The 14,115-nt window shown below is 46.5% G+C and overlaps 1 long non-coding RNA gene and 1 other non-coding gene across 2 annotated transcripts in view; both read right to left on the reverse strand.

Annotated features, from left to right (window-relative positions):
* Positions 1–14,115, reverse strand: part of LOC105756071 (uncharacterized) — a 110,703-nt gene that overhangs the window by 27,817 nt on the left and 68,771 nt on the right. The gene's annotated exons all lie outside the window — the stretch shown is intronic.
* On the reverse strand, positions 13,192–13,262 carry TRNAE-CUC (transfer RNA glutamic acid (anticodon CUC)). Its single transcript has one exon. It is a non-coding gene; the product is annotated as a tRNA-Glu (tRNA).

Genomic DNA, 14,115 nt, shown 5'->3' on the forward strand with positions numbered 1-14,115 from the left:
TTAAGTGCTCGGTTGCTACCCAAAAAGTCAGTGGTACAGACCCACCAGCTGCTCTGCAGGAGAACAGACCTGCTCCTGTAAAGATTACAGCCTAGGAAGCCCTGTGGGGTAGTTCTACTCCGTCACATGGGGTCGCTATGAGTCAGAATTGACTTGACGACTTGACCACACACAACAGCAGCACACAATTCCATCTGAACTAAGGGTTCCACATCATTTTGATGAGAGGTGAGGTAAAGCCCACTGGGTGAGAGGCGGTACAGCAAGCTGGTAAGAACGTGACTTCTGCACTGAGATACATCCTGGTTTGAACCCCTTGGTTTGAACCCCACCGTGTGCCTTGGACAAGTTACATCATCTCTTCAGCCCAGCTTCCTCCTCTGTAAAAGGGTAACAGAACTCCACACTGGGCTGACATAAGGACGAAATGAGACGTTGTACTAGAGAACTCAGTGCAGAGCCTGGCACTACAGTGGTGGTATTTTTGGAGTCAGGCACAAGCTGAAGGAGCAGAAGCCCTGAGGTTTCCCTGTTATTTCTAAAGCAGGATCCAAAAACACCGGAAACTGCATGGCTCTGGGGAGAAAACAAGGAAGCATCACGACCAGTGGACGACATAACTGGAAAGGTGAGGTCTCCTCAAAGAACCCAGTGACTGGAGTCGAGCACCTGAAAATGTCTGGGAGCACCTGGCACTTGAACACTGGCACCTCCATGGTTTTCACCAGGTGAAAAGTCAGCATGGCTGCTAGCTCCAAAGTCAGAGCTCCCAGCGTGGCTGTAACTCATCGCCCTATAATATTTCGTCGTGCGTGAGTTCAGCGTGTTATTTCATGGCTCGGAGCTTCATTTCCTAACCAGGTTTTTAAGTGGGGCTGACACACATTCCCCCTCACCTTGACCAACTGGATATTTCACCAAGCACTTCTGCTATGTGACAGAAGAAGAAATATCTTCTGGAATATTGGAAAGCAGGAGCCTACTTTACAAAAATAAATGGATACCTCAAGCCAACCTGCTGGAATTCTACTACACGACCGCCATCCAAATTCAGCTATGGCCAAGGGCATGAGTGAGCACGCGCAGGCCCGGGAATGTTATTTTTAGAAAGAAAGGCTGGGGTGGGGGCCAGGAATAAAGTAGAAGTCTACAATTGAGGGGTGTTACCACGGCAGAAGACTTATACCCAGGACGCACAAGTGTTTGGGGAAACTGAGTTCTGATGACAAGTGTGAGCCAGAGGTAGCAGATGACAGAGGAGAAGGAGGGGATAAAATACATGCAAGGCTCATGCACATGGATCTGACTGTCCACACCATCCTCCGTCTCATGGCCTGAGAAGGGAGTGGGACCATCTCCCTCATCCTACATGGACCTTCTTCCACCCCTTGTTATTAGTTTTTTAAAAGACAGTATTTTTAAAGTCCCAAATCCCAATCCATTGTCGCCAGTGCAGCCAGAGCAAACTTTCTAAAACATAAAAGCAAGTATCATATTTTTATGCAAATAACGTGCACCTTCTACATCTGTTTGCCAACCAAACCCTCCACCCTTGAGGTATTTGCATAAGCACCACTATGCCATTTTTTTTAACATGTTGCTGTAAAAAAATCAACATACAATGCTTATGAAATTACCTCAAGGTGAGAGGGCTAGGTTGGCAAACAAATATAGAAGGCGCTTGTTATCTGTGTAAAAATATGGTAAGTCCCCATCATACATAAGACCCTCAGTAGCCCCCTTCTGCTCTCAGGATAAAGCCCACAAGAACATGCTGCATTCTCCAGCATCTTCCATCTCCCCAGCTGCCTCCACTCTTTGATCTAGCTCTCTTCCGTCCTCAACCATCTCATCCTCAATCAACTCATCCTTCAGATCTGGTTAGACAACACCTCCTCCAGGAAGCCCTCCTGAGGCCCTGGTCTGAGTGAAATGACCACTGCTTTGCTCCCAAGGCCCCTGTAACTTCCCCATCCTGGTACTTATCACGTAACCGCCTGGTCTTCTCAACTAGATGGAGCCCCATAAGGACAGGGACCCTGTCTACTCCGTCCACTGATGTGTTCCTAGCAATGTACCCAGCGCAAAATGTGTGCTCAATAAATATCTGTGATGGAATAAGCTGACTTGATATAGGGCCTAGAGTAATGCCTTACAGAATCCAAATTTGTCTCTAAGGAGCTGAAGTCATATATTAAGGAACTGTGAAAAAGGAAAACGGAAAGATTAAAAAAGGGTTTTGTTGGCAATGAATCTCAACTTCCTGCCTCCCACTAAGGGGCCACACTGAACACAAACCAAAAACCAAACCCAGCCCGTCACCACTGGGCCAATTCCTATCATGGCAGCCCCATGCGTTACAGAGTAGGCCTGCTCCGTGGGGTTTTCTTGGCTGCAGTCTTTATAGAAGCTTTTGCCCAGGCCAGATCTGTGGTGCTGCTGGGTGGGTTCAAAACTGCCAACCTTTAGGTTAGCCCTTTCAACACCCAGTTATTTTCTCCTTTGAATTGTTGTTGCTACGACGTGTTTTTACTAATGAAGGCATGCTGATTAAAGGACCAATTCAGAATTTTTGTTATGAGTTACAGATTTTGATATCCATTATCTGGGATCCCATGTGTCCCAGCGGCCCCTGGACAATGTAAATCCTGCTGATAGGAATCAATGATAAAAGTAAAAAAAAAAAAAAAATTTTAAATTGTATTTCTTGCAAATTTGCAAGACACGAGGTAAGAAAAAAAGCATGAAGGCACCTGGCAATGACTGCACATACATTTTATCATAGTGGCCTTCTTCTTAGCCTTTTCATTATCTTTCATGAAACTTTTCAAAACATGGTACAATGCACTCTTCCTTACTGCAAAAGCAGTACTTACAATCCAAATAAATAAAGCTAAGGGATTTTTCATCTCAGGAAAATGACCACTAGAATGCTTTCTTCATTACTGCAAAAGTGGTACTTACAGGCAAAATAAATAAAATGAAAGGAATTTGAATCTCAGGAAAATTACCACTACTATGTAGTCTTCGTTTTAACAAAAGCACTACTAACAACCAAGAAGCAGAAACTGCTGCCCTGAAATACTGCAGAACTACTCACCGCTGTGCATTCTACCTGCTATATGTGGAAACAATGATTGGGCCCTAAAATTGAACACATGGTAAAAATAACCTATAGGAGTTCTCATCTCTTGAAAAGTACCACTGCAATGCATTATTCCTTATCGGAAAAGCATTATTTACTGTTTAGAAGCTAGAAAAGAAGGCAGCCAGTAACATCTGGAAACAACGAACGCATAAAGGAGAAAATGGCCACTATGACTGAATGAAGACTGGCAATAGCTTATTCTTGTGGTAAGTACATTTTAACGAGAACATAGTAACTGGGAAGCAGTGAGGAGGCTTATCTCACAGAAATAAAGGCAAACCTGTCAATAGTTTAGAAAATTCACACATCTGGGAGGCATCACCGAAGACAATGCTCAATCTACCCAAAAATGAGGCTCCCACTCAGGATTTTTGAGTTTCATGCATCTCAAAAGGCTAAATCAATTAAAATTGGGCTACCCTCTTTCCAAAGAACTGCAGAGGCATAAAAAGTGGGTGCGATACCGTACGTCCCACGGTCTTGAAATGGTTAGTCGTCCAGGGCAAAATGTGCCACAGTAAACACAGGGGTATAGAAAACAGCTGCAGGGTGGGGACCCTCTACCACTATGCTCAGATATCAAGAGACTCTAGTAGAAACGGAGACCAGCCCTTGATGGCTCTTGGTAGCATGCTGACGGCCTCCGAGCGCTCTCTGTCCCATGCCCAGTGTCTCAACCCTGCCTACAGGAAGAGACTGTGAAACCCCAGCTTTTGCCTTGAAATTAGAGGCATCTAAACCTGTCCCTTCAGAACTTTGGCCACATGTAATTATTGACTTGAGACATCAGTCACCGTCAGACATTCTGTGTTGACAAAGGGCAAAAGAAAAGCATCTAGAATATCAAAAGGTAAGGGGTCCAGATTATAAACGGAGATGCAAGCAGGGCTTTCCCCAAGTCGCAGCCTTTAATCAACTCCAGTCTCTGCGGAGCACCTCCGCCTCCTTTGTCAGCGTGCTGGGAGGTGGCAAGCGCTCTACAGACCCCAGTAACTTACTGCAGATAGACTGGGGCGGCCAACCAGCCACACTTCCTGGAGAAATCTCCCCTCTCTCCCATGCTGGGTGCCACAAGCAATCAAAGTCTGCAAAAGACAAGTCTGTTGAAAGAACAGTCTTAGGAGCTGGGGGACGTAGTTTGGAGCACAGAGGGGGAAGACACTGCTCACCCTCCAAGTGACAGACTCCAGAAAAGCATCTAGAGTATCAAAGGGTGAGATTCCAGATCTGAGACTTGAGAAAGTCTGGGCTAAAGGGAGGCTGGGTGGCATTTTTAATTCAAAGGTCAGCCGAGCAAATTTCATCAGCAGCTCATTTCTTTGGGTCCTAGCTTACCAATCTGCGAAGTGGTTCTAAAAACTATAGGTGTCTCGACCCCCTTTAGAGCAGAGGCATATTTTAAAATAAAACAAGGTCCCCTCTTCTCACAAAGGCTGCATAGTTTCTGCCAGCCTCTAGTTCTGTATGAATGTAGCTTTCCATTATTTCAGATATAAAGAAATGGTAGACTGCTTTGGAAGAAGATTAAAAGAACAAACCAGAGTAATTCCCGCAGAAGACTTAGAAACCAAAGTCCTGCTTACCCTGCATGGAGAACATGGCACGGGGACACGTTCCAACTTTTTTTTTTTTTAATTTCATTTGCATTTTGCTTTTCTGCAAAGAAGTCCAAAAGTTGACTGAAGTAATATTGAACCAAAGTTGAAACGATGTGCCTATTAGCCTAGCAGACCACTGCAACCCTTTCCCCAGTTATGGACAAGCCCCCATCACCCTCCATCTGTCTCTCTGGCAGGTGTCGGGGAGGCAGTAGGGAGAAGATGCTCTGTATGATTGGCATGTCAAATTCTTTAAGTTCATTTAGGATCAAAAGTGGCATCAAAAAGAATGTCAAAGAGAGAAATCTAAATAAACTCTGTTTAAGCGCTATGGGCTGGCATCTTTTCCTCTTTGGATTTCTGTACCTTGCTTTTTCTTTTTCTCTGAATTCCCCACCAACCTGTGGGACTTTGCTGGGCAAAACCCAGCTCTCCTCCCGTTGCTGGGCTGCGCTTATTAAATGTGGATGAATGTCAACGTCATCCAACTCATTAATAATTGATTTCCAGCCCTGTCTCTATTTGCAGAGCAGAAGCCACTTACAGAGTCTATTATTCCAACTCTGTGTGTGGGTCATGGGGCCAAAGAGGTTCCACCAGGGGTAACCTTTGTTGACGGCGATCACCATGACAACCCCACACATCTCCAGCCTGGACTCAGATGTCTGAGAAGACGCGGAGTCCTGCCCTGCACCCAGAATAGGTTGGAGTTTGCTGAGCTAAATGGCCATATGAGCAACACCGCTGGCAAAATGGGATTTTTCCGTTTTAAGTTTTTGGTCTTTGTCAAACAGCATAGTGTCTTTAACGACCGCGTTTGGGAACCATCATGGAAAAGGGCATTTTCAGATGCAAAAAACAAAACCCTATTTTTCTTTCTGTCTCCTCAGGCAAAACAAATAAAGACAAAGTAAATCCCCCTCTGGCTGCTTTTAGGTCATCTTAAGTCAATGAAACCTATGTAACGCCAGAACAGCCGATCGTCTCTTTTCCACTCAACCGAAGGATGTAAGCTTAGACGGAAGAATTACTGTTTTGCTTTTAACCACCTATTAATATTTTGTCCTACCAGCCACGCTTCCTCTATCCCTCTACTGCTTCTTTGAAGATTTCCCTCCACTAAATTAATGTTTAACAATTAAATGAAGCCAACAGAGAGTTTTGAAAGATCCACACAATTACGGATTGGCTGGGTGTGCAGAGCCTTTAATTTAGGTGGGAAATGTTTCCCAAATTATGGCCTGAGACCTCACAGCTAATTACATAATTTTCTGCATCTGAAAAAACATAAGCTGAGAAAAATGCAAACAGAACCAGACTGATAATCAGAGAGAAAAACCTGGAAGTGGGTCCATCTATTATTTTAGAAAACAGAGCTACTAGATATACCAAGAAAGAGTACGTAAGAGAAGCACAATATGGGTGCTCAGCGTGCTCTGAGAGATGATCTGTCTTGTGTTTGCTGAGCTGAGTCAGGGTGCTTGATTAAACAAGCCCATTGTGGCCAAAGGCGCTTGAGAAATAGCGTCTATTTCATCGGTTCTTAGAGATTTTACAATGCACATTGTCATACTGAAGCCTCTGCTAAGTTCTGCGAGAATACAACATGCTTACTTTCTAGTTCAGAAAAGGCCAAATTTAAGTGATTATGGATTTTAAAAAAAGAATAATTATTTAGGTAATGATTATTAAAATAATATTAAAGAGATCTTAAGTATTTATTTTAAATAGGAATGATTTCATACATCCTGTGGGGAAACTTTTTTTTGAAACTTTCTAAGATCCTGTGGAGAGTCTCTGGGTGATGTAAACAGTGAACACGCTCGGCTGCTAGCCAAAAGGTTGGAGGTTGGGGTCCATGCAGAGGTGCCTCAGAAGAACAAGCCTGGTGATCTACTTGCGAAAAAAACAGCCATTGAAAACTCTATGGAGCACAGGTCTACTCTGACACACGTAAGGTCTCCATGAGTTAGAATTGACTCGACAGCAACTGGTTAAGATCCTGTAGGACCTGCGTCACTCACAATATTTGCAAAAAGTTGATTTAAACCTTATAAACAAAGGCACTGAGACCCAGAGAGAAAAAAGGATTTGCTCAAGGTCCTAAGTGCGTTTTAGGGGATTCCTGGGAGAAGAGAACGGTGGATCACTGAATTCCCAAGCCAATGCCCCATGGATTAGACCACACTCCAGACATTATGTCCTACCTGAGAGGGGAGAATACAGAGGTGAGACGTGGGCTGGGAGGGCTTCGAGTCAATAACTGGGACGTGGCAGTGCACCTTTTCTTCAACATCTTCAAAACGCAGTGCTTCTCAAGTGAGAAGACAGAATTCACCTGAGGAACCGGGGTGATGGTCAACTGAGAGACTGGGGTGCCAGTTCATCAGAGGCGGTGCCCACCCAGCACTCCTGTGAATTATTCCACACTCTGCTCTTCAGTTCTGGCTGATAGGGACAGCTTGGCATGGTAGGAATGTTCCAGTAGAGTTAGGGGAACTTGGTCCCTGCTCTTTAAGGCTGGTCCTTGCTAGAAATGTGGATGCTAGGGGGAGGGGGCAAGAGTAAGAGATAGCCAATAATAACTTGGGGGGAAGAAAATGCAAGGCTTAAGGAAAGCTTAGCTACTAGCAACTTGCTGTTTGAGCTCACGACATTCCTTCTTACCCCAGGCCTTAGTTTCCCCATCTGTAAAATGAGGGAGGTGGGCCCTAGTCTCCTGAAGGTCCCTCCCAGCTTGAACATTCTTTATCCTTCTCTCCTGGGAGTGACACTCGAAGCCACAGTCACACAATAACTGTACCATGAAGAGCTGCTTTTAAAGTTAAAATCCTCTTCTCTGGGAAAGAAACGTCTTTGTTCCTTTAAAGAGCAAGGTCAGTTCAGACCAGCACCCCACAGACCAAATGCTTATGCAAAGCTTCTGCCACTCCTGGGAGGCACCTAACACAGTCCTGGAAGGGTTGGCTGCTCCTTAATCCCCAAGGACTGCAAGACCTGCAGATAACAGCTTCTCGTGTTATGGTCTGGCTCCCACCCCCTGGAAAGAAAGCAAGAGGTGCAGATGTGCAGGAGCAAACAAATATATATATACAGAAAAGTTTTCTTTGGAAGGGAATTTTAGAAACTCAGAAAAGTTAAGTCCAAAGTTCGGGTTCAGCTCAGGTCTTCCTCCTGAACAAAAGTCCCCGTTCCTGAAGTGCCATCTGACAGAAAACAATTTCATTCAGGACATCAAGCCAGGCGGTCATCAAGTTTTGAAAAACATCAACCTCCCAGACTGCTATCTGTTATGCTAGCTACATGCAATGGACAGGGTTGCTTTTTTTTTTTTGGCCAGAACTTCAAATTCCATGTTTTTAGAAATAAAGATGACAAACAAGTTACTTCTACAAAGACCCAGAGCCAGCCAAAAGCAGTTCGGCTCCCCCCCTCAGGTCCCAGCAAAACAAAGCTTGGACGAAAGGCCTCAAACTGTCAAGTCACGCTATTGGTGCTCGCTGGGGTTTGGACCCTGCATCTCAGCTGACAAGAGCCCTGATGGTGGGGATTTTAGAGGAAAAGCCATTGAATTTCATTGCAAATAAAAGCTAGGAAGGGTCATTCCAATTCTCGGTTTTTATCTGGCTTGTGCATCTGATTATCTCTGCTAAGGGAAGTTCACACAGGACAGTTTAATGATTCATGAAGAACAGCTTTCACAATCTTCTTGTTGCCTTCTGCAACATAAAAATTAGCTATTTCTCAGCACGTACCAGCCCCAGAATCCAAAACTTGTGCAGCTAAGTGTCTACACGAAATGGGTCGTCTAAAAAGCCAGGTAAGAACTGTCATTAGATTCCAGAGAGTAATCCAAGCAAGAACGATTTTTCCCTAGTTAGTTTCACAAAACGCTGAAACTAGACCAGTCAATGTGCTAACTCGCCAAGTCAACGCTGTCAGAATCAACTCAGTCCCAAACAGATAATAAGCGGTTAGACTAGGAAGAGTTTTAAGAGTGTCAGCAATTTTTATGCCAAACTACCCTTTATTGAGCACCTACTATGCTCCAGGTGCTGTGCAAAGCATTGACATACACCATCTTTAATCCTCAGAGTAATCCTGCATGGTCAGTATTTTAAAATGCATTTTACAGTAGGGGAAATTGAGGCTCAGAAAACCTAAACACTTATCTACGGTTACAGGGCTTGCATATGGTGAAGTCAGGATTTGAATTCCAAGGACTTAACTCTAACAGTGAAATACTCAAAAACAGAAATAAAGAAGAAGGTGTAGATCTCTTTTCACGCAAAAAATGAAGAGTCCTGAGTGTCCCTCGCGTCGTTTTCCCTTTTGCCACTGACAACACTGACAGCAGCTCTGAGTCACTTTTTCCATCAAAACATGACAAATGAAGATGTGTCTAGTTCTGTGTGGCCCACAGCTTACCTAATAGTAGACGGACATCTCTTGGCCTGACAACACAGTGAATGTCCAAAGACTTTTCCAAGCCTTCTAACGGACTCCACTGTGGCAGATATTTACCTTCTTTCTGCCTCCTCTAAACCAAAAACCTAACCCACTGCTAGCCGAGGGGATTGCTTCCTTTATCCACCCACAAAGGCTTCTAACTTCCTACGCAATCATACATAGTCACTCTTGGCTTCTCCCCCTTAGGGAAGAGAATTCTCGATAGACATCCCTCCTGGGCTCTGGCCAGTGGGATCATTTTCTAGATCCCTTGTCTGCTCAAACTTCTACTCCCATTTTCCTCTGCAAGCCCAAAAGCCTCCCCTCTCCTCGCCTGCCTTCCTGACTTCCTGCGCCCGCTGTGTTTAATCCGTCCTTCCATATGTCCCTGAACTCCACCAGACCTCGTTTCTGGGGGGGAGTGGAGGAGTAAGGCTGAAAAAACAACAGGGGCTGTTGAGGAGTTGCTTGGGAAGGGAGCGGCAGCAAAGGGCTGTCCACGCGTAAGCAGTCAAATATCTGAACGCCGAGCGAGAGCTTCAGGGAGACAGGGCTTATATCAGCCAGTAATATCCAGGGCCAGAGCTTAGACTAATAGGAAGAAATAAAAAATGGGAACGTTTCGGCTGGACATCAAGAAAAACATCCTGATGAAAAGGGAAGGCTCCCACGTGGAGCCTCATAAAGATGACTGAGTGGCCAGGCCACTGCTGCGCTCCCCCCCAGCGCGGCTCCAGCGCGGTTGTAAACAAGGGCTGGCTGCCTTGGGCGAGTTTGAGGCTGGCCTCCCTCCAGCTTCCCTTCCCTCGGAGAAGACCACGGAGGTGGGTCACGTAGATGACGCAGCCTGCGGTCAACCTCACCCCGTATGTCTCTCTCGGTTGTGAGACTCGAAGAGGCACTTAAGCTCAATCAAGAAAATAGGAGTTTGGGGAGGGATTCCGCCAGCGAGTATGCTCTGGAGAAGTGTCAGGACCTGGGGCAGCGTGGGATCCCTCTCTCGATGTGCTTTCCCTGTGTGCTTTGCACGGCACGCCACCCACTTCCCTCTGCTGATGGTCTTCTGCTTCATCACCACCTCACCCCGTGGCCGTGGCCGCCCTGACCTCTGTCGCCATGACAACCTTGCAGCCTTACCTCTCAGAGCCAAACAACTCTACCTCTCCGAGTTCCTCTGTTCAAACTCTCCAAAACAAGAACCTGATTGGCCCATTACATCCCTTCTTGGAAGGTCAATTCTCAGGTTTTCAGCCAGGTGATAAGGTTGGCCGCTATTGGTTCGGGTGCACAACCCTTATCCAATCAGTGCTGGCTGGGGCGGGGTGGGGCAGAGCAGCATGGGACTAAACATGGCTGCCTAGGCAGCAGATGCTACGGATGGGGCAGGCTTTTTTAGAAAGTAATGTGAGCCCTTAGGCACCCCCAAACTTATCTGGAACTGTCCCTTTTCCCATTATCAAATTTAACTCTCAGTCCTCCAAGCTCCATGTTTCAGCCTGTCTGTTAGAGCCTTCAAGCTTCCTTCCCCTACTAAGCCATACACCTTCTGAGCTCCCAGGCCACCCTGCTTGGATTGGGCGAGTGCTCAGCAGATGGAAAAGAGGCCACTCCCACTCACACATTTGGCTTCTGGCTTTATGGGGCCTCAACAACAGCCTTGTATTCGTGACTGATGTTCCATTTGTCCCTGCCTCCCCTTTCTGCCCTTCTGCCATATCCATCCTTTGCTTCTGGCGGTGAACAGACCCATTCTTCACCACCTAGGATGTCCTGCCACATCTCCCACCCTGTAGCAATCAGCTGGGCGGGCCTTTTATCAATTGCCTCCTGGGCGGCTGTTTTCCTTCCACTAAAGGTTAGAGGTTAAAACTCACCCAGAGGCACCTGGCATCTACTTCCAAAAGGTCACAGCCAAGAAAACCCTATGGAACAGTTCTACTCTGCAACACATGGGGTTGTCATGAGTTGGAACCTACTGGACAGCAACGAGTTATCAGAATCATTTAGGATAAATCTGAATTCCAGCTTGTTTGCCAAATGCTGGCTTCTTGTTTGATACTCACTTCCTTAAAGAATTGAGGAGAATATGGACTAGCTTAAAGTCAAGTCCAGGAACCACTTCTGAGATCCTTACCAGAAGAGGGTGGGGATAAGACAGTACAACAATCACCATCATTCAACACAACAATATATGAATCATCACAATAACGGCCCCTGAGAATTGAGTGCCTATTAAGTGCCAGGCAATGTGCTAAGAGTATTACCTCATCGAATCCTCAAACAACCCTAGGAGACAGGGCACGTTATTATCTCTATTGAACAGATGAAGAAATATGTCCCAGAAAGTTTAAATAACCTGAACAAGGCCTTACAGCTAGTGTTAAACATGAGATTTGACTTGTATTTTCGTCTTTAATAAAGATGTATACTTTGAGGCGGTCATTGTTATATGATTATCACATAATATATAATAGCTCCTGCTTTTCTCATCTATTGTATTACAGGTTCATTTGTATCACTGGTTATCATCTTCTGGCTATGAGTGCTTTCTCCAAAAGACTTCTCTCCCATCTAATTAATCACCAAGCCCCGTTGCTTTTATCTGCATAATATCTCTGGAAACTGGCCTCTATTCTCTATCCTCACTGCCACTGCTACGTCTCTCTCCTAATTCCTGCCATGACCTCCAAACAGGGCTCCCTGACTCCAGTCTCTCCAGCTTCCACATTCAGTCTCCAAATAGCAAAGGGCTCATTCCAAGAGGTCGATCCAATTATGTGTCCCCACTGGGAAGGGGCTCTAGAGGATGCAGTGGTGAGAAGCAGCGAGGCCCCAGGACAAATAACAGATACTGATATTCTACTACATTTCTGCAGAGCTGCAGACAGCACCGGGCTGCTGTGCACAGCATCAGGTTGAAAGCTTTCTCAGAGAAATGGGTCAGGCCTCAGGATTCGGGAAGAATTGAGCATCCGAGGAGCAGTTTATCACCCTCCCCACCATGGCTTCCAGGGCTAATCTGCTTCTGTTGGCGACTGCCAGGCCCAAGGGGTGCTTAGTACCCACAAATCTCTACACTCCTGGAAAGAGTTTCTGCACGTGTCAAAGGAGCAGAAACACTGCAAAGAGTGGCAAAGGAATCAAAAGAAGCAAAGCCAAGCAGAGGAGGGCAAGCTGTGCTCACACTTGCTGTGCCAAGGTAAGACCCACTGGGCCAAGGTCCTTGTGCCTGGGTGGTAAGAAGCATAGCACAGAGTTCTGGGGTGTGATTCAGAGTGTGGCTGGGCTGGACAGGTGGGCACCCCCAGTGTTCCTGGAGGAATCCAAGGGGCGTTAGAGAACCCCATCTAGGAGCCTTGTGCCCCCTCACCCTGGTTTGCAAGCCTTCCTTAGGGTCTTCTTAGCATTCTCTGGCTTCTGGCACACACAGAGGTACTCAGTACTTTGAAGGAATGAACGGTGGATAGAAGGTAGAACAGGAAGTGAGGACCAGTAGCCAGGTATTGTGCAAAGCTTTTTACATCTATCTCCATTCTGCCAGAAGGAGCCCTGCTGGCACAATAGCTAGGCCCTTGGCTGCTAACTGAAAGGGTTGGCAGTTCGAACCCATTCAGTGGCTCTGCCAGAGAAAGACCTGGAGATCTGCTTCCATAAAGACCACAGCCTAGGAAACCCTTTCGGAACAAGAGTTTGAGCCCTGTTTTGCTCACTCAGTCCTGTGAACTTGGGGACACTTCTCAACATCTATAAGCCTCTGTTTCCTCTTCTGTAAAATGGGAATGAAAAGAGTACATATCTATAGGCGTGTCAGCGAGATAACAGGCCGCACGCAGAGGACTTATTTCAGCACCTGGCACAAAGGAGACATTGTTGTTCGCTGCTGTTGAGTTGATCGCTGACTCATGGCGACCTCATACACAACGGAACGAAACGCTGTTCAGCATCACGGCAACACGCAAGCCTCCCCTGACAGACGGGTGGTGGCAAAGCATGAGGTGCACCGGCTGGGAATCGAACTCAGGTCTCCTGCATGAGAGGCAAGAATTCTACCACTGAACCACCAATGCCTCCCAAGTAAACGTTAGCTGTTATTATTGCAGTCGTTCCCAGAGGTGCCACTGACACCAGGCCAGTCTCCCCACTTGCCCCATTCCTCATGTCTGTCCAGTCCCACCACCGCTGAATGTGCTGGGGTGGGGAAGCACCCCTGGCTGGTGGTAGCCTCTAGATCGGCCAGGTCCAGGACATTCAGCTCTGAGAGGCGGGGTAGGGCCCAGCAGGCCATGTTTGCAGCCCGGCAAATGTTCCTGGAGCCTTGTTTTTTGTTCTGTTGCTGGGCCATTTGTTTTTATAGCTTATCGTTTCTGCAGGGGGGCTTTGAAAGGCTGCCATTGCTCCAGTGGATGTTTCCGGTTCACCTCCATCAAGCCACATTTAATGAAAACCAGTGTAAGGTCTTCTTTCTCATAAAATGTCTCATTGTTGCTCCGGCAGCTCCTCTTTGGAAATAATGCAGATGAACGCTCCCACCGTGGGGTAGCGCACAAAACCGCTGGCGGCAGGAGAGCTTGCCTCAGTGCCCGGGAAAAAGCCAGCACAGTCTGTACTAAGGAGGAAGAGAAGCATGAGGCCCGGGCATTCTACACGCTGCAGACGGAGGGAAGGGAGTTTGGGCTCCTTGTCTCCTCTCATGCAAATTCTTGTCAAATCAAAGAATTTCGGCTAATGAAGGGAGTGTTGTATAAGCCTCTTGCCTCTCAACAAACATTTGGGGCCCAGAGAAGTGAAGTAACAGAACTAATGCCACACAGCAGAGCTGGGTTAGTTGGGGCAGAGCTGGGAAGAGAAGCCACTTGTCCAAGGTTCCATCTAGAGCTGTTTCTGCTCGACCCCAGGAGACAGGAGCAGGGGGCTTCTCCA

This window comes from Trichechus manatus, unplaced genomic scaffold (genome assembly GCF_000243295.1).
Source record: "Trichechus manatus latirostris isolate Lorelei unplaced genomic scaffold, TriManLat1.0 scaffold00001, whole genome shotgun sequence".
NCBI lineage: Eukaryota > Metazoa > Chordata > Mammalia > Sirenia > Trichechidae > Trichechus > Trichechus manatus.